Below are 25,310 nucleotides of genomic sequence, written 5' to 3' on the forward strand. Positions count from 1 at the left end.
AAGATGGATGTAGCACAGAAGAGGGAGGCAGAGTGGTCAAATCTCAACATTTTTACAGTATTGGTTTTTCACCTGGTAGAATGTGCTTGCCTTTAAATGTCCCAATATTGGACTCAGAGACTGCAACCTCTTAGATTACAGACTTCCCCTGACCTCCAGATGTTCCTTTGTCAGCTAGAGGTGAGGATATTTTCCTTCCCATCATCTCTGGCTAGATATTTTTACTACTATAATTGTTTCCATGGCATCTGAGAACTTACAAAGAGCTACTACTTAAGATAACTTGAAATTTCTAATGATACAGTATGGCATAATCTTTATATTACTTGTTGTTTGAGGATTAACTATCAGCACTCTCACTTGGTTTTATAGAGGAGGCCTTCTCAGTCCTCCTCTGACTGTGAATCCCAGCAGAAGAGAGAAAGCTGCAGCATGCAGTGAAAACGTAACTCTAATTTCTCTATCTGATGGCCAAAAACAAGCACAGGTGGGAACAACGCTGAACAGTATACTCTCTTTGCAGGTATCTTTAGGGAGTATCAATTAAAGCCAGGTCTTGACATAAGTTTGCAGAGCTGGCAGTAACCATTGCAGTGAAATATTTCTATGAAGTAAAATCCAGTGCTGATTTTATCCATTAACGTAGCATGTGGCTTCCACTTAAAAGTCCTATTTAGCAAATATAAATGGCAGTTGCTGTTGATGCACTACATTTTGAACAGTGCAAAAGATGTCTGCTGTAACACTAGGCACTGTGTCATATAACACTGGGGACCTTTCCATTAGACTGTGCCAGTACACAGCTCCAGAAGAAACAACATCAGATGACTGGACAGTTAAAACATCAAAGCCAGCTACACTGACTAGTTACCTGCTGCCAGTCTAGTGTTCGAGCTGGCAAGTCTGCAACTGAAGCCCTGTTAAAGCCAGAATGAAGACAGCTGGAAGACTCTTGGCACTTCACGCCCACTAATTCCAATATGTCCCCCAGACATTCCAGGAAGCTAGCTAGTGCAGTAATGTTTAGAGAGTATCTATTTAATAAAAGGGATATTTTTAACATTTATATCCACAAAACAGAATAACTTTCATTTTTCTATTTAAAGCATTGTTTATGAAGTTGGTGTTTCTTGAAAGGAGACAAATGTCAGCCACGAAAATCAAAGTTCTCTTAACTCTTTAACAGGTATAGCGCAAGAGCAATGTGAGCTTCCTACCTTTAATCCACAATTATAGTCCATCTGTGATCTAGATAAAATATTTATAGAAAGGTAAGGGACATAGATTTTCCTGATAATTGGTTCCGATTCTTTACGTACAAAGTGTTGGCAGCTCAACAGATAGTACCCTCCAAACATGCTTTGCTCTCACTTTTGTTGAAATACAGAATAGAAAAGAGTATTTTAGGTCATTATATTCATTGCCATGCTGTCACAGGCACCACATCATATAACTGTCTCCTTAAATTTGTAACTCTCAAAGGGCAGACTGGTTTATTTGTCCCTACTGGACTTCTTGGATGTCTACCCAAAATCTTCACTTCACTGAAGCTCAGGAATATTGTCATTCTCAGCCCATTGCTGCCTAGGGTATATCCATTGGTTCTCATGCCATCCTGGCCTATCTGTTGTTTACCTTTTGAGAACTTTACACAAGGCAGTCACATCCCCGTATATCCTTTGTTAGACTAACCAAATCAAGATTTTCAGTTCTCTCTTGTAAAATAAGGGTGGTTTTTTTGATCCTCTTATACATTATTTTGTTCGAGGCTTGAATAATCTTTCATTTGGCTTCTGAGAAATTGCTAGCAATGGCAACTCTTGTCAGGTACTTTTGTTATTGTTATGTCAATATCTATCCAAATGTCTTTTCAAAGGGAAAACCAGAACCCTGTCCTATTTTAAGAGCATGAAGAAGACCATAACTCCTAAGAGAACCTACCAGGCCTGAAGACATTGGCAAATGCTCTACACATTATTACTGGAAGGACAATGACTTTGGATCAAGATTCCTAAATAGATCAGTTGGATGATTTGATGTCTGTGTTTGAAGAAGTCTGTGTTTGCATTTCTTTCATAATGACTTGGAATAGATCTTCCCTAACAGCTCCTAAAGTTTAATGGGTTTCATAAATACTGTGGAGAAAAACAAACAAACAACAGAAAAGATAACCAAAGGGAAAAAAAAGATTATAGGACCTTTCTGACTCTATTTTTTTTTTTTAATAATACTATCCTGAGCATTTTGATATTGCCTTTTCCCAAAGAGTCACTTGACAGAAAGAAAATATTTTACAGCAAGGATTGTCTACTAAACAACCTAATCAAAATATTATTAAACAATTACACTGCAGTAGGCTGTTTAATGAAGTGTTTTCAGTGCAGTTTGAATGTTAATAGCAACAGTGTTAAGCTGCTTTGTGCTCTGTGTATCAAACAGCCTGGAGTAATGTGAGCTGACTAACAGCCAAATAAAATCTCGAAGCGCCTTTGACAGACAATATACTTGTGCCAGTCTAAATCTTGTCATGCATTATTACTGAGTATGGAAATGACAAAAAGGAATGTCAAGAGCTTCTACGTAGTGTATATCATAGTTAGCTCCATGATAATGGGGGGCCTCCTGCATTCTTCTTTGTGGCTGTCCCATGCTCTAACAGGAATTTGAATCTGAGGAAGAATTTGAAGCTGTATATTCTGTAGCCATGTGGAAAAAAAGTTTAGAGTTCTATTCAGATCCAGAAACTCTCCTGGACTGTAGCTAAGGATGCTGCATCAGCATGTAATTTATGGATAGTCACCAGATCCCAAAAGTTCAATTGGCTTTAAAAGAAGAGAGGAACACTCAAGAGGATGAGGAAATGGCCTGTCTGAATCTTTGCTGACTAAAACTTTTCCAATGCTCAGTATCTCTGAGATTTCTACTTGTTTTAGTAAGAAGCTGACAATTGGATATCCAGCCAGTCATGAATGGAGAAAGAGGCAGAGTATTTAAAGAATTTTTCCCCAAAACAATAATCTAAATTTCATTAAGAAGATCCATTGTTACTGATTATCAGCAAAGAAACAAATTGATAGAGAGACAAATATGGATTTAAATATGGACTTCCTAGGGACAGGTTGTATTACTATTAACATAAGTGGGGAAAAAAAAGGTGGATAACGTAAAAACTTGTAAATTTTCAATAATTTTTCATAGAGCTGTGATGAATCATCTTTAAAGGTGATTTAAGTTACTGTCAGCTCCACCTCTCTAACACCCTCAAGCAGAGTTGTCCTGAAAGAGACAATGACTGTACTGCAGCTTATGTCAGTCGAAAGTCTGCATCTTATCAAACTGCCAGTAGAAGTGGCTTTAGTCTAGGATGCTGGACTTTGTGCTGAAGCATCTGAGCTAAGGGCATACTTTCTCTTCTACTTACAATGCTGCATGTGGTAGGGGAAGAAACATAACTTTTCACTGTTTGACAGAATAAATAGCTAGGGTCTACCACTACTACCATAAAGTGGCTGGGACATTGCTTTTGAATTGAGCCTGTGTCTATATGGGTACCTAGGTGAAGTCTATACCCTGGGTATTTTCCAGTGGAATAGCCCAGAAGCCTCACAGAAGTAGTGAGCAACTCTCACCATCTGCCTCTCTTCATGTTTAAGGGGAGGCAGAGCTCCAGTGTTAATTTCTTTTAGTCCCAACCTGTTCTGCCCCTGCCCCAGTGCTCCTGTACATGCCCTTTGCCAGAAATGTGTTTGGGTTTCCATAATTTTATCACAGTCCCACACCAAGACTGTAACTGTTGATGTTAAGATGTGGGTAACAAGCATGGTTACTATGGTAAAGTATAATATCATCTTACAGCAGTAAATGTTGCATAGTACAGAACCTACTGTACTGTGGAGAGAGAAGCAAGTTGCATCACAGTTGTAGCAGTTACCCTGCAGGAAAAGTTTGTGAGCTCTAAATTAGTTGCACAGCTTACTTTGTGAACTTACACTACAGCAGCTTGTTCAGTTTCCTACAACACCTAATAATTTTTAGTCTTCTACGAGAAAATTTAACCTGAATTATCCTGAAATATTGGAGAAAATGCTAGGCTTAAGGATTTTTTCTTAACAGCTACTGAAGCCAACAAAGTTGGAACAATGTTTTGTCTCTCTTTTCCAACTTAGAAACACAAGGCATGGATTACAGTAATTCTCTCCTCTAAACAACTTCTTCCTCCACTTCCAAAAATATCTTTTTCTACCCACCATCAAAGTGTTTCCTAATAGCAGAGAGCGAGCCCTGAAGGGGTGCTTGCCATGAGATAATTGGATAATATACTCCTGAGATCTGAGGTGTCGGAGGCATGGCTTAGCTGTGCTTTGCCTCACAACACCCCAGGGATGTGATATAGTCAATTGAAGTTTCTGTTTCCACTTATGCCTCATTGCCTCAGCATGCCAGATCACTCTCATGCAAACCTTGATGGTACTTCTGTGTCTAATATAGTCTATGCTTATCGGTTCTGCAACACAATAATTTCAACAGTAGTAACCATAACATGACACAACAATATTAGATCTGGCCAAAAAAAAAAAATCCCAAAACATGGGTTTTCATTAGCAGATATGGGTTTCTGAAAAACAAAGCATTTTATGGGCACGTGGTATCCATGAAGGAAATTACCATCTATTTATTTGCTTTTCTTATCACGCCTATTGGAGGTATTCCACTGTCATATAAATATTTAAATTCTGATTGGGGCTGGGAAGAAGTATGACTGAATTTGGGAATTCCAGGTTCAAACTCTTGTTTTGTGTTCTTTCTCTTTCTGAGTGCCTCTTCACCTGTAACTACAGACCTGTGAAAGAGGTAGCCATACCCAAATCCACTTCAAGGTCAGACTGGGACTTTAGGCCTGACCACAGTTTTGGACTGTTATGAAATAAACTGTAGGCACTTGCCAGCTCTGCCAGCAGTTCTTGACAAGAAATGCCCAGAGCCTCGGCATAAATCACAGGATAGTCTTGTGAAAATGTATTCTCATCACAAATTGTGTAAGAGGTTAGAAGTATCATGAAGGTAGCACTCGAGTCACATTTGCTAACAACAAATAAGACTGAAGCAGAGAATTTAATTAAATTTAAAGAGATGAAAATATAATTTTGCATGAGGGCCAAAAAAAGCATAATATCTGGATCCACACAGTCTTAACATTTGATGAAGAAGTCATTGAAGAAGAATAAATGGGAGATCCAGGTTTTCCTTTCTTTTTGGTTATGAGACACTTTGTTGACTTAAAAAAAAAAATAGGGAAAAATCCAGTCCCCTGTTTCTATTACTTCAGTTTTTCAAACCTCTAGGGCATGACCAGTCAAATATTTACTTCCAGTGAGGTGACTGAATTACCTTTTACCAAAAAAAAAAAAAAAAAGGGAAAAAATATATTTTACAGAATAATTTTGCAAAGACATTGTAAAAATATTCAGGGTTGATATATCTGTAGAACCATCATGAAAAGATATGGAATGGAAAAGTTCTTGCTGGTAATGTTTTTCGTAGCCTTTTTTTCTTCTTATTTTTTTTTCCCTTTACAGCTGATCTGCTCAGTGTTTTTTTGTTTTCCTCACTGAAATTGAGATTAAAGACTAAGCAGTGACTTTCAGAGTGCCATTGGCAACGTCTTTAAATTACTAATCATGGAAGCGCAGAGCTCTTTAAAAAGCCTGAAATCTGAGACCACACAAACTAATTGATTTTTCATCCTCAAGTACTGGTATTACTGAAGTTGGATGGTCCCCAGTATGGTCCAGTTTATCCTAGCACCTGAACTTTTGTAGCATTTCACTACGTAAAAAAAATTTTTCTTCTTTTGTTAATTGTGTTGATTTCTTAGCGCACACTCTTAGGAGAAGGAAAAACAAGGGTGACTCCATGAACCCATCAAACACAGCTATGGCACAGGCTCTGCCATTTAAAGGCTTGTGGTAACAGCCCTCTAACTGCAGATGAAGTTCTACTACTATATCAGTTACAGCCTCAACCTAGGTAAACTGTGCATTTCTTCACCTGACATTTCCATTCACTTGGGTGGTTGTCAGGTAACAAAAGCTTTATGTTGAGGTTTGTATGCTGCATATTAGCTGCTGTCACACTTCTTTATTTGCTAATGAGTTGTAAATGAGAAAAGGCTAAGGACCCAAAATCAGATATTTTCTTTCGAACAGAGTAGGTTTTGAAGACCGCATCACACAGCAGCAGGAAATCAGGTTGGCACTAATTTTACTGACACAGGTATCATATAACCTAATTCTTAACATATTTAATGTGCCTATGATGTTATCTTCATGTTCTAGAAGTGGAGTCTTCACTTGAACGGTTTATGTTGCATTTTGTTATGGTAAATAAACATTCAAGATGAGCTGCTTGGTGTCTTTTGTCAAACACACCTAGAAATTATGCCGGTGTGACATGATTCAATGATTGGTCAAGAACAGAAGTTTTTCTGTGGACGTGAAAATACAAATCTCTGAATAACTCTTTTAGTGCTTGTTTGTATGACACTCAACAGTCAAGTTCTAGGCTGAATCATTAAAAAGAAATATTTCCAACCTCAGAAGAGGGATTGTTCCACTAACTAGAATGCCTTAAGTGAGAATGCCAGAACTAGAAGGTCAGCACATGACCTGGTTTCTGCTCTATATTTGTTAGGGGTATTAAAGCACTCTCAGGCACCCAAGAAAATTCAAACCTAATTACTTGGTAGAGCTAAGTCCTCTTCCAAGTCCAACCTCAAAGCAGAGAGTTATAACCAGAGCATTCTGAAATGCTCACACAAACTCTCATAATTCTGCATTTTCTTGCATTTGCCTCTTCTGCCAAGTTCTGACACAGAAATATACCTGTATACTAGAGCATGTTTAAGCACGTATTTGAATTACACTCCATCACTGGGCTTAAAGCATATTTTGATTATTATTTTTTTTTTAATTAGAGCTAGGATTGTTATACTATTAGTGCTTTAATACTTGGCAGAATCTAAAACCTCATGAACTAACATCAGTTTTTACTGCAATGGAGTTGCACGTATCATGCATTCAGTCTATGAAGGGGTGAAGCAGGTGTGGTACTGAAGACACTTCCATTCTTCCTGAAGAATGAACAAGTCACCAGCCTTGTGTATCTTCCATCTTTTTAATTCACATATTACTTTTGTAACCTTCATGATGAATTTATAGACTTCCAAGAGCTAACACAGGTTCCTTAATGAATTTATGGATTTTCTTTCTCAGTTGTCTCTAGAATCCCTGAGACTATTAATCTTATATGATTTCAATGTCCATGTTGACAATACAGAAGATATGTTTGCTTTCAGGCTCATCCTCCGCTTTATAGGCAAAATCATGTGTTTATTTGGTTTGTCTATAATCTCTCTGATAACTCATGACTGCAAGATTTACTTGTCTCAATGCTTATCATTGGAACAAATGACAGTTCTTCACTTTAGCATCTGCAATAATTCTATCTTAATATTACCAATTATGAAACCATTCTAGCTCTTTCTCTTTAATTTCTGCCATCTTCTGTTTTTGTATCTGTTTGTGCTCAGTAAATGCAACAAATAGTCTTGACAGTGCCTTTCATGTCAAAGCATACAATATTTCTTCCATTTAAAATAAGTTTTTAGATGTTTTTATCAGCTTTTGATCTTCTATTTTTTCTTTTTTTTAAAGATTTCTATAGTATTTTCAGTTAATTCTATTACATTAGCCTTCTTTCTCTTCATATCTTATGTCATTAATATTGTCTGTACTTGGATTGCTTTTAGTCGCTGTTCTACAGTTTTTTAATTTATGAGATTATTTTATTCATATATTAATATTCACATTTTTCAATTCATTTATCCACACAGTTATTTATTTTACATTTCCTGGTGCTAATTTCCTTAAAATTCACATTCTTTTCATGCTTTTTGGATGTCCAGAAATTACCAGTTTCTAATAATGCTGTGCCTGTGTTATCATGGACTTCCTTTGCCCCTACTAGCCCTGAGCAATATTACTTGGATTTATCATAGGCTTGGGGGAGGGAGGAATTATGTTCAGTTACCAACAAAATGAACAGAACACAAAGCAGAAGCTGCAAAACCTGGTGTAAAATTAAGATGCAGATTCAGACTTGTTCTTCAAAATCTACACTATTTGGCCAATGTTCAGTCCTCAAGTTCATCTTCAGAAACTAAGGTAAAATGTAGCCTATAAATGCTCCTTAGAAAAAATAGTATCCCAGACACATCTTTATACCTAAGCACAGAATTTTTGAGCTAGTCACATTTCAGAAAAGCCACCAAAATAAGAAACCTTCTTAACAACCTTCCCCTGCGGGCACATCTCATGTGGTCGGTAACGAATATCCCTGGATCTTGGGTTTGGTTTTCCTTAGGTGCTACACAGCAATAACCAGGGCAGGAAGGACACCTGCTGAGGCTGGCTTTCAGGCTCCAGCTTCTTAAAATTATTTTGCAAGATCTTTGTCAGCATGATGAGACAATCTTCTTTTACCCACCCTCTGAACTCCTTTTGTTTAAAAGGAATATTTCCTCTCCTTTTCTTACACACTGGCAAGTTTGCTATTGCTGCTCTCCTCTCTCGATAAGGGTTTAATTTTCTCCTGATGATGTCCCTTCATTGGCACATGCATTTTTTCTTTTCTGAAGCAGCATTTTTTTCCCTTCCCTGGGGACTCAGAAGATATCATATTGAAAAATCCTGTTGAAAAATCACCCATGGTCATTGCAAAGAATGTTATTGTTGCTGTTTATTTATATAATGGTAAAAATAAAACTGTTACAGAAATAAAGGATTTCTGGGACTGACTGTTAGCATCTCACAGATGTTTGGTGTACAGCACCTTTTGTGTACCTGTTGGCATCTTTGAGAGTTTTATCATTCAGTGTTGTGAGAGTTGCATAGGGCCTGAAACTATAAAGCAGGAAAAAAACCCTAAAAAACAGTTATTACTGTGTAAACTGTAATTCTACAGGTGGGGAAACTGAAGTATGGAGTCATGAAGTGGCTTCTTCAAAGCCAATGACAATACTGAGAAATGAACAAAGAATTTCTGATTCCTAACCTAAGAATCTTAACTTCTTCCTCTGAAGTGCTTCACTTCACAAGTATACCTTGACAGCCATTTTTAACAATATTAATTCAAACACAAAAGACATCTTTCATTCCCTCTTTCTGACCGCCATAATTAAACAATTTTCAGAAAGCAATTAAACAATTTTCAGAAAGCAATTAAAAATATTGCTTTGACTATCTATGTAAATAATGTTAAACAGAACCCTCAAAATGAATTTCAGGACAGGTGTTTTTCCTTTCTTTTTTTTTAAATTTTTTTTCCTTTCTCCTAGAACAATAAGTGGTGATTTTAGAGGTGTCAGGCCAAGTAGCATTCCCAAACAGTTTTCAATTTCTAATTAGGCACAATCCAGACAAATCACAGACCAGGAATCTTTCACAACATGCCATCTATTTGGGGCCACCCTATATTAAACACTGAGAAAGTTTAATATTACAGAGGTAGTCAGACTGCTATTGGTTCTAGGGCTAGGGAATACATCTCATTTAGTATATTAATATAAAATTAGTTCTTGTGCACTGATCATTTGGTTTATGTTTCAAGATAAAGATCCATATTATTTTTGACTGGTTAAAGCTACCATAAAATCAAAATCAAAATATGAGAACAAACCATTTTGAAACACAAAAAGAATTTACTTAAAGTTTGGCTTTATGAAAAACAAAATAAAACACAACAAGAAAACAGACGATGGAGGAAAACTCTTTTCCGAAGTGGCAAATAATATAGCAAGTAGCAACAGACTCTAATACCAGCTTGAAGTGTTCAAACTGAACATTAAAGAAGCCTTGGGGTGGGTGGGGAAGAGAAGATGCAGCACTGGAAAAGTTTGTCCAAGAAAGTTGGATAATCTCCATGTTTTGAATTTTTCAAGACTCAGATAAACAAAGTCACAACTGACCTGATCTACTGTTGGTTTTAGTGCCCCTTTTGTTGTACTAGATGACCATCGATCTTTTTGATGGTAGGTCAGGAAACAGCTTATTCCAAAATATGGAGGACAACACTGATGGAAATTTGGGAAAGACTGCATTTGTTAAATACATGGACTTCTGTTGATGTGTATCCTCTCACGGATTTTAAGATTGTCTCTCATAGTGGAAACATGCAAGGATATAATTTGGATTCCTTATAAACACAACAGCCGCTCTGACAATTATTCTGCTAATAATGAAATCCTGGAAGGGTGATCACCTTCACCAGACTGCTTCTGTTCCAGAAGTTCACTCCTGTGATTTCATCTGCCATTTTTTCCATTCTATTAAATTTTTCTCATACTTATGTACTTCTAATAGGGCTTTAAAAGCTCACATTATAGAATAAAACTTGTAAATGTCAGGAAACATACAAACTTCAGGAGCCTTGCTTCTCTATTTTAAAATGCTGTCAAGAAACTATATAGGTATAGATATACTCATGCATAATCTCCTAAAGGTAGCAATAACTGCTTTTCTTTCAGTACAGGAAATACTTTCTGTCTGTGATTTTCCTGTGATTGCTGTGGATGAAAGAAGTAATCCAGATTCTTTTGCACTAAATTTAACAAAACAGCGATTATCATTGCACTGCTAACATACCTGTGTAATCATCTGAATAACAGCATGATGCACAGTTGTTTCCTCTGAATGCATTTTGTAGGCTTCTACATTTGGTTTAAAAACTGCTATTAATCACTCACTGCAAAATAAGGATCCTTAGACGTTTACTTGCCTCATCCTAGTTATCAATCTCGTTCCCACAAAGTTTCAATAGCCCAGAATTTACTAATATCCATAACACAGTTTTCAGTCAACAGTATACAGACTCTTGCTGCCACTTTTTCAATAATAATACAGGCAGTTCTAGAAATACAGAACCAGAAAGAAGGAAGCCTTTAGGTAATATGCAGTCTGCCCTTACACAGGTCAGGTGTTAGTGAGGGCTGGTGGTTTTTTGCACTCCAGCATTTCCACAGTTACTGCAGTAACTGAAAGTGAAGCAGTACTAACAACAGTGAGAAATTCCATAACATCCATGAGAGGTCTAGAGCACATTCCTAGAAACAGCTGAGTCCCTGACCCAAAACAAAGACCTTGTGGGGATTTACATGAAATGTAGATGCCTTTGCACAAAAATGCAGTTCTCAAATTGTGCCTGTTAGCTGTTCCTAGGATAGTACCTATCCTAGGAACTACTAGAGCCCTTTAAGCGTCTCAAATGTTAGCTTTTCACCTAAGAAAATTAAGTTTATACAGGCATGCTGTCTAATTCTGTCTATCAGGTTTTCTCATAAATCTCTTGTTCCAATGGCTAAAGGACTGGTGTCTGTGACAGCCCTGCACAGGGTACACAAATACAGCCTAGCATGAACTGCACAGTCTCAGAAACCATGAGCCCATTCAATTCCCTAACTATACGGGTACAATGTCTGGTAAAGACACATAGCACGAGCCAAAAGTAATGTTGTCTCTTTATTCACTGCAAAGATAGACAGTTTATGTAGATGGAAGTTAGCAATATTGGGAAAATTAATGAAAAGTATTGGAGGAAATGGAGGAATTGCAGTGAGAAGAGGCTGCAGGTAATATGAGTTTGCACTGAAGTTTGACTAAGTTCAGAAGTCAATCAACTGCTGATCTCTGTGGAAATTAGGCTCTCTGATTTGCTGCAGTCAACGACTCCCATGTGTCTAATCTTCTGCAGTTGATAAGTCTAACTAGCACTATGACTAGATTACATTTAGAAAGTCTTTCTTGCAGAAGGAGCCGGTCTCGAGGACATTTGCTATGCTCATTTAATAAAACATGCTTCCATTACAGTTTGGAAACAGTTTCTTTTAAAATTTAGCAAAAAGAGCCAACTTGCTTATCTGTATTAAAAAGCTACATGTTTAGAGCTCTCCAAAGGTGTGAAAGACTCAGATCTTGTTCTTTCCTCTGTGAACATACACTTTTCAGCGGAGTGTATTTCTTGATCTGGAAAAGGATGAGAGTGCAACATTCAACTCATTCTTTTGAAGTAGTTTAAGTTTGGTTTAAAAGATTAGTGGTATTGTTAAGGAGGGAAGGGAGGGAGTGTATATTATATATTGTCACCAGATGCTTAAGCTCTTTAGCCACTAATGGTTTAGTTCAAATATATAAAGAACTACTATGAAGAACTTGTAAAAGTGACGTTCTTTTTGAGTAGCATGAGACAAAATATTATACATCTACAACAGTTTCAAGGATTAAAATACGTACTATTAAAAAATACTCGTTATGATCTATACCCACTTTTTTTTTTTTAATGCAACTATCAATATGTTGATCAGATAAAACACTAGCATTCAAAAGGCTGCTTCTGGAAACTATTATGTGACTAGTCGAAGATTTCTTTCACTCTTCCTGATATCTTTTGCATGGTCATGCAAACCAGTCCATACAGACCCAAAGATTTATCACCCTGTATTTCTTTGCATGGGCAAACACCTTCAAAAAGTAAATGTGTAAAAGTATGATTTATCTGAGAATAGGTGGATAGTTTGATGATTTTGACTTGCGAGTCTTGAAAAAGGCTCAGATTAAATTGTTTCTTGTAGTTTGGCTTGTCAAACAGAAATTAGTGAGATTATTCTCTCATCTAGATGGGGCAATGTTATGTTATGAATTGTTACTTGATATTTATTTAGCATCACTTGACTATGGTATACAATAGTGAGAACCAACGATATAAAGTTTAACAAGGGCAAGTGCTGGATTTTACACCTGGGGCAAGGCAACCCTGGATGTACATACAGGCTGGGGAACGAGAGGCTGGAGAGGAGCTCTGCAGAGAGGGACCTGGGGGTTCTGGTCAACGGCAAGTTGAACATGAGCCGACAGTGTGCCCTGGCAGCCAGGAGGGCGAACTGTGTCCTGGGGTACATCAAGCACTGAGTTGCAGCTGGTCGAGGGAGGGGATTGTCCAGCTCTGCTCTGTGCTGGTGAGGCGTCACCTTGAGTACTGTGTGCAGTCTTGGGCGTCACAGTACATTAAGGATATAAAGCTACTAGAGAGTGTCCAGACGAGGGCCACAAAGTTGGTGAAGGGTTTAGAGAAGAAACCGTACAAGAAGCAGCTAAAGTCACTTGTTTTATTCTGCCTGGAGGAGACGGAGGGGAGACCTCATCACCGTCTACAGCTTCCTCAGAAGGGAAGAACTGATCTCTTCTCTGTGGTGACCAATGACAGGAGCCGAGGGAATGGCAGGAAGATGTGCCAGTGGAGGTTTAGGTTGGATATTAGGGAAAGGTTCTTCACCCAGCGGGTGGTGGAGCACTGGAACAGGCTCCCCAGGGAGGCAGTCATGGTACCAAGCCTGGTGATATTCAAGAAGCACTTGGACAATGCCCTCAGAGATATGTGGTTGTCCTGTGCAGGGACAGGGGTTGGACTTCATGATCCTTGTGGGTCCCTTCCAAGTCAGGACATTCTATGATTCTATGTTTCTACAACCTTATGAAAATGCCCTACACATTTTTATTGACACAAATAAGCGGTTTATAATTTTTAAATGTTACAATTAAAAATTCTCACACAAAAAGAATATCATAATAAATTTTTTAGACTGTAAGAGTAATTCATCTATGTAAAGACCTCCTCATTTTATCCCTATTCAATTCTGTAGGACATTCTACTAACTCTAGATGTACCTTGCATTGTGCAAGGAATTCTTAAAGAATACCTTTTAAATGTCTAATCTGTATTCATTTACGATGTAACTGACTCACTGAAGTTAATTAATTAACTGCATTGACTCTGAAGCATTGAGAAGTGTGGTCTCATAAGGTCAAAACCAGACTGTAATTTTTAGAAGAGATTTTAATAGTCTGTTCGATATGTTCACAGTAAGTAAAATAGCTTTCTGAGTTCTGCAGTATTTGCTTCTTTTCTTCAGCCCCTAGTACAGTGGTGGCGGTTGTTGGCAGAGCCACAACTTGATTTGATTTCGATTAACAAAAATTAATGCTCATCTGTCGTCACAGTGTCCTGCTGAGACGTTTTCTTTCACTGGTCCAACTATTTGTCATATTCCTGATTGTACAGCTTCCATCACCAAATTGTTTTGCTTAGTGCAATTGTAAGATCATTAATAATTAAAAAAGAAAGATTAATAAATAAATACCATACAATTTAGCTGAGCTGAAGATTCCATCAGCTGTGAGTCAACATTTACTGCTATCAAAAATTATTCATGACTTTGATGGAAGATCGGCAACTGAATTTGTTCCCAGAGGATAAGTATCTTAGTAGGGGAAAAAAGGGAACAAAAAAGCAATTTAGGGCTTCCTGAGCACATGCAGTTTTGGCTAAAAAGAAGCAAAAATCCCCCATGTTCCTATGTTTTAAAAGAAAGGATAGTGTGCCTCACATACTCATACCTCAAGATTACAGCCAGACACATAGATCTTCACTCATCTCTGCTGTGAATCCAATAATGTAAAAATTACTTTTTTTTTTTCACTCATAAACTTATTATTTTTCAGCTGCAGTTACCTTGTGTGTTAAAATTTTTTCTATTAACAAAACATGTTGCAGGCATTCCACAGGCCTATCACAGCATGTAAAATAAATGGGATATAACCCATCTTAATATTAAATGAATACTTTTTCTTCTTTGCTCAGCAAAAAATGTATTCTCAGTGTTCAGCAGGTAAAAAAATCAGCTTCCACAAAGGACATATTTCAGTATGAATCACATGAATGACACTTAAAGAGCCTTCAGTTTATAACTATTTAGATTATCATAGAATCACATCACAGAATGGTAGGGGTTGAAAGGGACCTTTGGAGATGATCTTGTCCAACCCTCCTTCTTGAGCAGGTACACCTAGATCAGGGGGCACAGGACTGTGACCAGGCAGGTTTTTAATATTTTCAGAGGAGACTCCACAACCTCCCTGGGCAGCCTGTGCCACTGCCCTGCCACCCTCACAGGAAAGAAGTTTTTTCTCATATTTAAGTGGAGTTTCCTATGTTCCAACTTGTGCCCATTGCCCCTTGTCCTGTCATTGGGGGCCACTGAAAAGAGTCTGGCCCCATCCTTTTTCACACCCACCTTTCAGATATTTATAAGTATTGGTGAGATCCCCCCTCAGTCTTCTCTTCTCCAGGCTAAATAAACCCAGGCCTCTCAGCCTTCCCTCATGGAGATGCTCCAGACCTCTGACCATCTTGGTAGCACTCCTCTGGACTCTCTCCAATAGTTCGCTGTCCTTCTTAAACTGTGAGGCACAAAACTGGACACGGTACTCCAAATGCGGTCTCACTAGGTCAGAGGAGAGGGGGAGGTTAATCTCCCTCGACCTGCTGGCCACGCTCCTTTTAATGTACCCCAGGATGATGTTGGCCTTCTTGGCCACAGGGGCACATTGCTGGCTCATGGTCAGCTTGTTGTCCACCAGCACTCCCAGGTCCTTCTCAACAGAGCCTCCTTCCAGTAGTTCAGCCCCCAGCCTGTACTGGTGCATGGGGGTGTTGCTCCCCAGGTGCAGGACCCTACACTTGCTTTTGTTGAATTTCATGAGGTTCTGCTCAGCCCAGCTCTCCAGCCTGTCCAGGTCTCGCTGAATGGCAGCACAGCCTTCTGGTGTATCAGTGGGTCCTCCCAGCCTGGTAATTACTGCCTTGCTAATTTGTCGTGAGTTTAGATTTCAATTTTTAGGGCCAGGAGATCTACTTTTACTAAAACTGACTTCCTGCATAGTACCAGGCACAGAACCTCACCAAGCATTGTTAGTATTAAGTTCAGTAACTTGTCACTGAAATAGAACAAGCTTGATTCAAAGTCCCCAGTGATAGAGTGTGTGTCATATTTGTTTCAAAGTTGTTACAATCCTGAACGGCAAAAATATGTTGATGATTTGATATTTCCACTCATTTCCATTTTTATTTGTCTAGATTCTCTTTCAGCCACTGAAATATCTCATTCTTTTTCTGGGTTAGAGAGTGTTCTGTCTCCTCACTGTCTAAGTATCATGTAAAAATCACTCATCTAGGTCGATCATCTCATAATCTTTGCTGATGTAAGTAGGTGGATCTTCTCTTATTTTCTCACAAGATGTGTATTCCAAGGACAATGATTACTCTTGGAGCTATCATATAATATCTCCAGAGACAAAGACAGTTTCCCTGTGGTGATCTCATTTATGCTAAATGACGACACTGCCTTCCAAGCAGAGGTAATCAAAAATATTTTTAATTCAATGGGAAAGAAAAAAAAGTTTGGTTGTCTTAGAATAATTTATGTGTGTCATTTGAGCATGCCAAAGATTTTAAGTAAAACAATAATCATCCTTATTAGGGGTTAGATTGACAGTACAGGATGTAACATCCTCTTTTTAGCTATGTGTTAGGAACAAAAATTCTCAGCTAGCCACAGTGTCACTTCTGCCTGAGAAAACACGAAACCACAACGCCCACTTAGCAGAAGTTATGAGGTACACAGTCTGTGCATATAAAAGATGTTCTATGTTTTCTCTGTTGACATTGTTCTACAGTTTATGAATATTTAAACACTCATTGCAGTAGTGTGAAAATGCAGATAAACTCTCTCTCAGTTCAGTGTCCGACAGTCTTTGAGGCTTCGATCATTTGTGCTCTGTCTCAGAAATAATTTAATTCCAATAACAAAGATTCAAGAAGACTTGTATTAGAATGACATGTGGTTAGGAAACTCATTTGAGATGTGGGAGACCCATTTTCTAGTCTGCTTTATGGCTGATTTAGAGTTAGCTCTTTCGTGTAATGCAGCCTAGGAACAGCATTTACTATTTTCACTGCCACATTAAACTGAGAGATTTGCCTTAAGCTTTTCATCTTCCAGTATCCCTAACTCCATTTTAAACTAACCTCTTTCCAAACTATACTATCATTCACACTGACCTTACAGCATTCATTGTTCCTAGAGATCTACCTTGATTTGATTTTGAATAAGAAACAGTCCCCAGTACAGTCCCCAGGTTAGGCAATAACATTTTAAACATCCTATTAAAACAGTGCTGTAGTAATTAATTATAGATATCTACTCTGAGATGTTTTGAGTAATGATTTTTGGCAACTCAAAGTGTTTTATGTATTAATTATACTATTTTAACAAAAATGTTGTTAGGAGTTGCCAGATTCGGAAGACCAATAGAGGGGAGCCTGCCACAGCTCCATATTTGCAGGTGTAGGCAATATTGAGGTTGAACTTGTTTTCCCCATAGGCACCTGCAACCTGGCTGACACCATCATGGGATGCCCTGGGAGGATCCAGGTCAAGGGCCCATTTCTCTGACTTGTTGGGGTTGCAGTTCTTGCAGCTGTGCCTCTGTGCATCCCTGTGTATATGGATTTTAGCTTTTAATCACATACACTGACCCAGTGGCTCAGGATTGGTTTGTCCACACTGTGGGTGGGATTCATTACAAGTTTCAGCTTGCACAAAGATCAATAATGGCTGCAGCACTTACTAGCTCGCAGCATGCAACACATCGCTTATTTGACTCAGGTAAAACACAGAAGAGTAGGAAAAATGTTTTACAATCAGCCTAAGTTGTGTGTTTACACTACAGTGCAAATGGTGGGGGATGCATGCAGTGGCACGTGGTGTAGAGTATGTCAAAGTGTGTAGCGGGAGAGAAGGGTCCAGAAGGAAAAAGAGACAGCCAGTTAAAGGGGAGACTTTCCCTAACCCAGAGATATTATTTCAGCTTGTTAAAAACTTTGTTGGGCAACCTTTAGGCTTAAGTTAGCATTCTGAAGAAAACTGAATGTAATCCTAGGCAGTACGTCCTTTAAAATCACAAGTGAAACTAACACCGAGGTTTCATTAACATGTTCAGGTGAATCCACTTAATTCTTTTTACTGTTATTAAAAAGGAGCCAACTCTTGTTGATAAGATGCAAGTAGTTTTTAACTGCTGCTTATCACCTTACATGACAAAAATATGTTGATTATCAATAAGAAATAAACCAAGCCTGATTAGAAATGTAAACATAACAGTTTGCTATTATGTGCATTCTTTTAAATGCATTTTATCAAAGCTTAGGTTTTCCATGTGAAAAGATTGACTTTGTCAGAATATAAAGAAAGCCAAGAAGTAACATTTTATATTGAATCAACAAGAATTTAAAATTCTGTTTTGATTTGTCAGTATGACACACTGTTGGACTTGATATATTACCAACTGCTTTATCAGCTTCAGAAGCTGCCACCTTGAATGAGCTATTTTAATCAATGTGGTGTCTGTATCATGAAAAATAGAGATACTCAGAAAATAGATTCCATAGACTCTGTATATATATAACTACGTATAGTCCGAAGACTGCATACACAGAGCAGACTAAAGTGGAGTCACAGTAGTGATACCCGTGAGATGCTACATTGCCAGCCTACACTCAAATGTCTGTTTTGACTGGAATGTTTTAACTGATTTTAAATTACATATTTTGCCATTTTCCAATTTTTAGTTAAAATTGAGATACAAGCATCTTGAAATACCATCATTTAATGCAGTATTTCAGGTCAGAATTGCACTTTTGAAGCAAATTTCCCCTATCCATACCTTGATTCACCCTATGGAGTAGATAAACTGGGTTTCTTTTGGAGGAAACTAAACAGAAGGGCCTGGTCTGGTCTATGGGACCAGACTAGACTTAATACACTTTTAAAGTGTATACAGGGTACACACTTAGGTCTTCAGCAAAAACCCTTTCCTCTTCAAATGTTAGGCTATAATTCTTGTTAATTTAGACACAGACTCCATCACTAAGAGAGCTAAGAGCTTGAACTACACATAGAATGCAATGATTTATCAGCATTATGAAGAGTATGCACACAGAAAAAAAATAAAAATAGTTTACATATGTATTTATGATGGATAAAGGTCTCAGGGCAACCTTCAGATTTCGAGGGAATAGGAATTTCTCAGTGTTGTGCTTATGGACATACTGCAATTGTACAGGGGTTCACCAGTGAATCAGCCTTTCCTCCACAACGAGACACCAAATAAACCAGCTTGGCATGCATTAGAAGAGGACCAAAGCATAAAGGAAATGTGAGCAGACTTTACACCTGGCTACAAGCCAAGTATGAAGTCAAAACACACCTAAATAGCTGTGTAGCTGCACTGTTTCCGATCATGTACTTTGGCTTTGGTACCAAGCTCCACCAATAGTGCGATATAGTCTACAATCCAAGCCATTAATTTAAAAATCTTTCACACCATAAGATCTCATTTGAGGAAAAAAAGGAACACAATAATAAAGAAAAATTTTTCTTCTTTCTTTGGAATCATGTTCTACAAAGAGCTGTCATAAAGCACAATGAACCATTATAACTTACCTTCACTGAAGCATTTTTCTAGTGGCAGCTATTTCAACATTTCATTGTTAAAGAATGACATTTTGAAGTAGTATCTTGCATCTCACCGTAGATATATGCCCTAATTCACTAACAATATATTTTATGGTATGTGGTCTACTCAGTTCATTTTATCCTGTCTCTTTTACCATGTTAAGGCAATGAAGATTACAGTGCACAACAATCACTTCTTAAATACATTTCAATAAAATTAATATAACTGAACTTTAAACTACAGTGTTAACTATAGTGGAGGTTAAGTAGAATGAAAACTTCATCCTTGGTTTCTGTGGTGGCATCTTTGTCATTCAGTGTTCTGGCCTGCATAAGATATCCCCTATGCTGGGAGTTTTACTTTAGGCTAAGTCTAGCCTGGTCCCATTAACTACATTTCTGTAGGTTTTCATGTTGATTAACAAAGAGAACTGTCATTATTATAATTTAACTCTATGAACTGTGGATATTTTTAATGAAGACCTACTTCCTGTTTTGCATTGCTCTGAAGATGTGCGATATTTCCATGTAAATAAAAAAAATAATTTTGCTAGGATATGTCTATGTAAATTATTTTCATATAGTTAATATTTTTAAATTTTTTAATAAAAAAAACCCAAACAACCTGTAGAAAATTGGCACATATCTCATATGAATTATATGAAGATAGTTTGAACTATTTCCTTCTACACGTTTACCTCCATTATAATTGCCCTGCTATTTCATGATTTTTAAGCTAAATAAAAGTTTAAAAAAGTTCATGTATTATACCTATTTTGGTGGGAAATATTTAGGCAGATTGGTAACTCAGGCAAACTGAGTTTTCTAAATTGGTATTTCTTGAATGTCTTCTCTTTTTTACTTGGTTAAGTGCTATGTATTATTCTAACTATATTCTCCTTATTGCTTGCCTCTCTACTAAATTAAGATACCTTAATTAACGATAAAAAAGAAAGAAGATCCTCCATCAGGAGTACAAATTGATTATACTTTTAGAGGTTGAAAGGTTGAGAAATTTTTGTCACTCAGTCATGGAGAAACCAGACTTAATAATCCTATATATAGAGAAAAGTTTCATGGTATAAATTCAAATTACAGAGAATAATCATTTACCAAAAAAATTGAGGCCAGGATTTTGTTGTTTTTCCTTTTAATCTTCTCTAGAATTTAGGATCCTTGGGATCACTGGGACATACTGAAGTAAGATAAATTATTATGCTGTCTTTGTATTTATTATCCATATTAACTTGTCTTATCTATGTCACAAACACACATTTTCACACACACAAAAAATAAAGGCCAATGTTGTCAAATGTTGTTAAGCATTTATTTAATTGTTTACTTGTTTGTGTATCTTTCCAGAAGATGGAGGATCAAACATAAGTTCTGATATTCTCAAGTTTTACACATGGAATGTCTTTCATTAATTTAATTTCATTCATTCCTTTCACTGGTGACCTTCCCATAACCTCAGAATTTTTGGACTTACCCACTACCAACACATACTTCTGTTTCCAGGACAATGTGCTTTGGTTTAATGGACAGACTTGATACTATGCATTTAATTAGTTCTTTTTTCACAAAGAAGCTGAGATATATCTCTTGAAAAAGGAAAACTTCTCTGCTTCCCTAACTTCTTCAAGTGGTGAATGGGCTTAGTTTACCAGGGTATGATTAGTTTTCATTTTTCTAAATCTGTCTGCTTTGCTTTTAAATCTTTTAATGCACATTTTTAGTACGTAAGAATAATAATGGTCTTTTCTTCAAGACTCAGTGGTGCCCAGGTTACCTTTCCTACAATAAGCATAATATAATTTCTATCCTATGGCTCATCTGTTCCAATAATTGTCTTCAATTAAATTTTCCTGAATGGTGTGAGCTCTGACAGCACATTACAAGGAAAGAAATTTACTACTTTACATATATAATCCACCCACTGGTATCATTCTAGGATTTTAACACATTTTGTGCTGGTGCTTTTGCTGTGCTATTTACATTGCCCTTCCACTGGGGAGAGCAAAATGGGTCATGCTTGGAGAGAATGGAACAGCCTGATGGAGGACTGGGGAAAAGACTACATTTTAAAACTGATGTATAATCACACTATTTACATGCCTTTTAGCTAATAAAGGGACCGTTAAAGGCTAGATACTAAGCACTTCAATTTGTATTACTTTTAGGTAGTAGGAACTAGAAATAAAGGTTTAGGACACAAAGGGAATGCACCAGAGTATTTATACAGTAAATGGAAATTAATCAGATGAACCTTTGTTTTCATAAAACCGTGCTTGAAGACTTGCCAAACTTTAATGTAGGTTTGTATTAAGTCATAGTGCATATTTCTTGAGTTGGCAGAGAGGTGAAAAATATTCTACTAGGTAAAAGTCTGATTTGTTATCATCCAGTTGTTTTGATTTTACCAGGGTAAAAAAGAGAACTTTTACAACCATGAAGCTAGACAGATTTCCAAACAATGCAAAGTGGTTCTTCATTCTCAATGCAGACTTGAGTGTGTGTCACCAACACAGAGATGGTGACAGGGAGCCCTGTAGAAAAAGATTAATGATGCTAGAATTTACCAGCTTGGTGCTTACACTGCACTTTCAGTGTGCAGGGACAAACTGTTTGTTTTCCCTTTTAGATTGCTTACCACTGCTTGATTTACTGGGCAGCAGAGTGAAGACAAGTTTTTAAATAACTGTGGCATGGCTACCATTCTTCTCAGCAAGCAACTGAACTTCTTTTAGAGACTGAAAAAGATTACTTGTTCTGGGAAAATAATGTAATACTTCTTGCTACCAGGATTTTCTTCATGAAATGTGACCTTAGAGGATACTTCAGTTGCAAGTTGCTTCTGATTTTGGATATCTTGGAGATCCTTTTGCCATGAAGAAAAAAAGCTGTAAGCAGTGAAAGGATCTGTGAGTGGATTCCTGAAATATTATGTAGGTAGTAACACCTTTCATCTGCACAAGAATATATGTGCAAAAGTCAAAACGGTTAATACAGTTTTTCAATGAATTTAACAAGTTACAAAGACCTCACAAATTTCTAAGTACAAGATGATATTGGATGAAAATCTGCTACTTGAATATTCCATGCTCATCAATTTTAATTCAGATACAACTCGGGAAACGTATACAACTTGTGTAAAGGAAAGGCAGACTGCTTTCTTTATATAATGTTATTACAGGCATAAATCCACTGATATTAAAGGAGTCACACCAAAATGAATTTAATCCATTATGTTCCAATTATAGACCATAATTCTTTTCAAAAGATTACAGCTCCTGGTTGCGTTCCATCACAGCTACCCCAGTCCCACTTAGTCTCATATTTGCACTTATAATGGATTTTGTGAGCGAACTGTCACTCCATGTGGATAAATTGAGCATCTTGACAAAACACTGCAAACATCACTGGAGAAAAGGTTTAAAAACTGACATGATTTCAGACATTTTAACAGGCAGAGGCCTGTCTGAGACATGCTTCATAATATAAACTAATCCCCCTGATTAGTCAGAAATTGTATTTAATTTATATCAACTCTTCATTTTGAGTGTGCTTAAAGACAATGTCAAGTTTGTATTGCTCTAGGTATAAAATAAACCTTTTTTTCAGAAAGACTTTCTCCATATGGACAAAGGTGGGTGGTCCCCTGGGGTGGGGAGGAGAGCTCATGGCCTCTTTGTGATTCCACTAATGAATCACCCAGAGAAGGTGCAATTTGGCACTTAAGCTGAGGTTATCCAAGGTTTGACTTTGACATCATTTGCATAACACTGAAAATGGGAATCTCTTTCTAAACGCTTTTGCTTAGACTTTACACAGTCGGTGAGCAAAGCTAAAATGAAGCAGCATCAAGAGCCCCAGGCAAGTGAAGAAAAGGCAAAAAGCGGTGCCATCAGCCTCTAGAGGACAGGCAAGAAGGGGGTTATTTTAAAATGACCCTACAGGTACCAAGCTCAGCTATGCAAATGGGAATCATAGTGGTTTGCATACTGTAAAGAAATGTATATATAATGTAGCATGGCTTTCCTTGAACCTCTGAAATTTATTTACACATTTGTAGACTAATTCCATTAGTCATGAGTGGTGGAGTGAAACAAAGGTGTACTGTGTAAAGATGAAAGTATCTCAGTCAAATTAGCATAAGTATACTTAACGTTGCAGTGGTCATTAGGGTATTCTGAAATGGCACCACATTTCATGATGAGAAAGTGCTGGATTGTCACATGATTTCTGTTTTGGCCTTTTGTCTCAGCAAGAGGATGTCACACTATTGGCAAAGGCAATACTTTTACCTTATAGTTTTCATGTGAAAAATAAAATACCATATAGAAATAGTTTGATAAGAGCACAGTGTTTTCACTGCATCTGTCTACATCAGGATTTCATGCTATCATCTAACAATATATTATCTGAGTAACTGGGGCCTGCATGTAATCATGTCACTGCAATGGCATGACTGAATCTCCATCTATTCCTGCTACTGGGGAGGGACAATTTTGTATAACCCATTAGGGGTTATACGTATCTACTCAGGATCAAAATGGGTAAAATAGGGCTCAGGTCAACTTCAGATGTACCAAGATTATACAACTTCCCTGGAAAGTATACTTCTGTGCTAGAATATCTCTCACAGATGCTGGATGTTGTTTACTTGCTCCTAGTCTTGAGCAGACATATAATGTAAGATGATGGTCTAGGTGTAGCCTCAGAAAAATCTTTAATTGTTGACTCCTGACAGCTGATGCCCTATGCCAAGGGTAGACTTGCTAAACCTCTGCCTTGAAGAGGACTCTCTGCTCATCACATCTTTGTCCTGACTCAAACTGGAACTTCTGTTCTGTTTTCCTTCCCCTGTGTTTACCCGTCTATGTTTATAAACACCAAGCCTTTCATTTTGTCAAGTTAAGTAAATTTCTTTAAACTAGAGTCTCAAAATTGCTTTCTGATGTAGCAATTTTTTTTCCCCTGTACCTGTGCCTCTGTGTGTTCCTTTCATTTGCATGTAACTTTATGCAAGTAATGCATTTTCACTCTTTGGCCATGTCTGCACCAGAAAGGAACTAATTGCTAGTTTCCACTGCTAAGAAAAGATGCCACCATGTAAAGAGGCTTGTGGGCCTGTTCTCCTGAAGTGAAGGGGATAGATATGTCAGTCTAAATGAATCCTCTACACCTTACTATTAAAAAAATTATGAGAAACACCACAATGTCCTAGTCTAGTTTAAACTGTGTGAATCCTTTTCATGTTCATTAAAAAATTGAGAGTTTAGTGCTTTCCTGCAGGAAAGGATTTCTGGTTTTAGATCCTGATTAGCCTAAGGGACAAGAGTGCTAACACTGAGTATGCTTAGCACTTCATATCAGCTTTTTCTAGGTTGTTACACAGTGAACAGTCAGGATTTTTGCTTAACATTCTGAGGGATACACTTTCAATATAGTTTGTAGTCAACATGTAGACTTAACATGTTATTTCAATGAGCATATAGTAGTAAATATTAGGGGTGGGATCCAGCTCATCCAATTTAGATGCCTTGAATATACCTCAGCTTTAGGTTTGTAGTATAAAGATTGTCTTAAAATTTTCCTGTGTTTTCAAGAAGGAAACTCAAGTTAAATCCTGTTGAAAGCCTCCAGAGAAAGACTGGTGATTTTATATTCGAGGTGAGGCCTCACCAGTGCCGAGTACAGGGACACGATCACTTCCCTCCTCCTGCTGACCACACTATTCCTGATACAAGACAGGATGCCGTTGGCCTTCTTGGCCACCTGGGCACACTGCTGGCTCATGTTCAGCCAGCTGTCAACCAACACTCCCAGGTCCTTCTCTGCCAGGCAG

This window comes from Phalacrocorax carbo, chromosome 3 (genome assembly GCF_963921805.1).
Source record: "Phalacrocorax carbo chromosome 3, bPhaCar2.1, whole genome shotgun sequence".
NCBI lineage: Eukaryota > Metazoa > Chordata > Aves > Suliformes > Phalacrocoracidae > Phalacrocorax > Phalacrocorax carbo.